This window comes from Hydra vulgaris, chromosome 15 (genome assembly GCF_038396675.1).
Source record: "Hydra vulgaris chromosome 15, alternate assembly HydraT2T_AEP".
Lineage (NCBI taxonomy): Eukaryota > Metazoa > Cnidaria > Hydrozoa > Anthoathecata > Hydridae > Hydra > Hydra vulgaris.
In genome coordinates this window covers 55,073,320-55,077,500 of record NC_088934.1, presented here as the reverse complement: position 1 = coordinate 55,077,500, position 4,181 = coordinate 55,073,320, and the positions used below count along the sequence as shown (strand labels likewise).

Sequence of the window (4,181 nt, the reverse complement as noted above, 5' to 3'; positions counted from 1 at the left end):
AGCATGGTGTACTAAAGACAATATTTTTTTTTTATTTGATTATGTTCATTTATTAAAAAGTATACGTAATAACTGGATCACAGAAAAAACTCAAGAACTTGAATTTTATATTGATGGAGAAAAAAAAATAGCACGGCGGGTTGATATTATTAATTTGTACAAGCTTGAAACGAAAAACATTGTTAAAATGTCTAAATTAACAGAAGTTTCTGTTTATCCAAAGCCAATTGAAAGACAAAAAGTTATCACTTGTCTGCAAGTGTTTTGCGATGAAACATTGTCATGATTAAAAAGTCATCCAGATGAAAATAATTATCACTTCATTTTCATGCAGGGACAATTATTTTTATCTCTAAAGTCGTTGAATTTTGGAAAATTTGTAATGTTCACAGTCCATATGCAGACATTTCTTTGAAAGATTCTAATCGAGCTGCTATTGCTTCTGCTAATGATGACAATTTTCTGCAATGGGTGATTTTGCAATACGAATGAAAAAAATAGAAAAAGGAAAAAGAGTCAAATTACTAACAAGAGACACTGCTAATTGTTTAGCTCAGACCTGTTATGGTTTGGTTCAGTTGTCAAAATATCTTTTAGATACAACTCATCAGTATGTGTTATTAGGCAACTTTACAACAGATCCATTAGAAAAGCTCATTGGAAAATTAAGACAAGGCTCAGGAGGAACTTATTTTATTTCCGTTCAACAAGTTCTTGAAAAAGTAACTATATACCGTACAAAGTTGCTATTAAAGTTTGAGAAAAGTTCAGATGTGTTAGCCAATCTAGGTTCAGATCACTCTTCTCCAAAATGTAAATTTTTACCAAGCGAGGGTAATTGCAACGTTATTGACAATTTACCTGCTCTGTGTGATTCATTGACTGTTGATATTAAAATGTCATTAGTTTATATTGCTGGGTACATTATTCGTGAAGATGAAAATCCAGATGACACCTTTTATTTCTATGAAGCGTATGGAAATTTTGTAAAGGACATAAATTGAGGAGGTTTAACAATTCCTGGTGACAAAGTCTGTCAATGGGCAACTTACTGTTACATTCTTTTTTATGAAGTATATAATGACACTAGTCGGTCATCACTGTGTAACCTCCTTATGATGCTATCAGAATTTTATTCATTAGGTATGCAAAGACATCATGGATTAACAATGACAAATATTTTATTTAATAATTATTGTCGACTCTATTCACCTCGTTCCCACAAGGAGCCAAAGCAGAAGTTGATAAAACTCAGCGCAAAGTAAAATTTTTGCAATGTTTTTAACAAAAACTGTAAAATAGTGTTTAGTAAAATATCTAAAAAGCTTGCATTTACTTTTTATTCTCTAAAGATTTTATCTCTTTTTTCTTAAAAATTTATTTTTAATACTTAAAAAACCCATTAATAAATTTTGTGGTAAATGCTAATATGAAATTATACCAAAATATAAATCTATATATACTAAATTGTTTAAACATAATTAGTTTTAGATACATTTAAGTTAACTTAAAATTTTTATAAATGTTATTCGTTAGTTATATTACAATGTTAGTTACAAACAAAATTAAAAAAAAAAAAGAATAATAAATTCATCTTTTCACTTTTTATAACTTACTTTTAGTAGATATATTATACAAATATTATATTCATGCGAAAATCACCTAACTGAAAATGTAAACTACTGCAAAGTAATATTTTTAATCTTGCCTCCAGTTTTTTACGCAAGCTGCGCGTTGGCAAGGCCATGGTAGATATATACCTATGTATATTAATAAAAAACATAAGTACATTTGTTAACACTTGTTTTTTATTTGTAGCATCCGCCTTTTATATCAACGAATAAAACTGATTAAACTGATGTTTATATTTATCAAACAAAGATTGTTTATTTTTTTATAAAACCATTATTTTACAAATTTACCATTAAAGGCAAAAAATTCATAATGCAATATGATTTTTTTGCCTTAAATGGCAAAAATCTGTTGAGTTTATTTTAATTTACATTAAGTTGTAGTATGATAGGTTGATTAAAAGTTATGAAATATCACGTGATAGTTATTGAAAACAGCATTGTCAAACAAGGTTGTGTAAATGATTTACAACAATCCTGATGACATAAAGATAATTAGAAGCGCGTGTTGATATATCTTTTTACTTTAGTTTTTGAATTAGAAAACTTTTGATAAACTAAATATTTATTCTCATGATTTTTACAAAAATTTCATATTAGGCTATAAAGGTCACCATATGAAATGAGTTTCCATATAAAGTTACCATATAAAATGAGTTTCCATATAAAGTTACCATATAAAATGAGTTTCCATATAAAGTTACCATATAAAATGAGTTTCCATATAAAGTTACCATATAAAATGAGTTTCCATATAAAGTTACCATATAAAATGAGTTTCCATATAAAGTTACCATATAAAATGAGTTTCCATATAAAGTTACCATATAAAATGAGTTTCCATATAAAGTTTCCATATAAAGTTACCATATAAAATGAGTTTCCATATAAAGTTACCATATAAAATGAGTTTCCATATAAAGTTACCATATAAAATGAGTTTCCTTATAAAGTTACCATATAAAATGAGTTTCCATATAAAGTTACCATATAAAATGAGTTAATGAGTAATATAAAATGAGTAAAGTTAGTGTTTAGAAAAGCTAAGCAACTTTTTATTATAAAAATAAATAAATTACAAAAATAAATAAATAAATAAATTAAATAAAAAATATTTTGTTAGGAGACAAATAAAATGTGACAAATAAAATATGAAATAGAAGAGTAATATGTAAAATAGTATGTACGCAACAAAGTTAATCCATTGTCGATAGTTTAATAATTATTTTTTTCGAAAAAAATAAAATTATCATATATTTTTATTTATTTAGGGGCCTTAAGATGTCCATATGGTTATATCAGAGAGCGTCGCTGATGAGCATTTAATTGAAAGTTCACACCTCCTTCCTAACCAATGTTGCAAAACTTGTTCAGAGGTGTTTTAACCACGGATCCTTTGTTTCTGAAGCAAGTGCGGTGCCACTGCGACACGGCTGCTCAAAAAATATTATTCTTGTTTTAAGAAATTAATTTTTTGGATGGAAATTTTGTTTCTTGAAACAAGAAATATAGTTCTAGTTCACAGCAAAATCGGAAGCCCATTGTCCATGGTTGTCCGTGGTTGTCCGTAGTTAAGGCAGCAGCGTAACGATGGGCCCAGAATTATTAAGAACCCACAATTTGGTAAAAAAATTATTAGGGATCCCAAATGCGATAGTGGTGTAGTGGTGTAATGGTAGAGCACTGTCTTCATAAGCAAGAGGTTTCAATTCCCACCACCCCACATAACATTTGTAAACTTACGGTATTGGCCCAACGTGCGTTTTACTGCCGGCAGTCGTATTTCGATTTATTGCTGACATACGGCAATGGCCCAATATATGCTACACTGTCGGAAATAACTTTATGCAACAAACCGCATTGGCCAAGTGGTTTACTGGCGGCAAATCGTGTCGATTTAGTGATGGCATTTACTATTGGCCCGGCATATGCAAGTCTGACGGCAGAGTATTTGTTTTACTGCCATCAGTTGAATATATCGGGCCGATACCAAACGCCAACAGTAAAACAGAATTTATAAACCGAAAGCATGGTAAATGGTATATCCCAGCAATATTTTATTTTATTTACAGAAACTAAATAACTAATAGTGGTAAGTCTTATTCTACAAATAGAAGAAGAATTCTTGAAAAGGTTGCTACACGCCTTACAAATATATTCGATAATTCGCAAAGTAATGATATTTTGAGTGAACGAAATTTAACAAAATGTACAGCTGTTGCATGTTGTCAAATCAATACCTGTGATACTAATCTGGATACCAATGATATATGTCTGCCTAATATTTCCTCCAGCATTACTGGATTACAAAGTTATATAAACACCGAATACAACTTTGTTGATATTGCCGATTTTTCATCGCTATCAGACTTGAGTTCTCTTTCAAGTTCTGATAATGAAAGTGAAGTTTTTTTTTTGCAAGAGAAGATTGTCTATCATCAGATCTTGGTCAATGGGCACTAGATAACGATATTAATAGTTTAGCTTTAAAACATCTTTTAAATATATTGCATCCTTTTCATCCCAACTTGCCAAAAGATCCTAGAACTT

The 4,181-nt window shown here is 29.5% G+C and overlaps 1 protein-coding gene across 1 annotated transcript in view; it reads right to left on the bottom strand.

Moving 5' to 3' along the window:
- The window catches only part of LOC136092343 (uncharacterized), a 17,329-nt gene extending 14,135 nt beyond the window's left edge, over positions 1 to 3,194 (bottom strand). The window contains exon 1 of the mRNA XM_065820351.1: positions 2,972 to 3,194. The gene's annotated coding sequence lies outside the window, so the exon portion shown is untranslated. The remainder of the gene's footprint in view (positions 1 to 2,971) is intronic.
- Between the last annotated feature and the right edge of the window lie 987 nt (positions 3,195 to 4,181).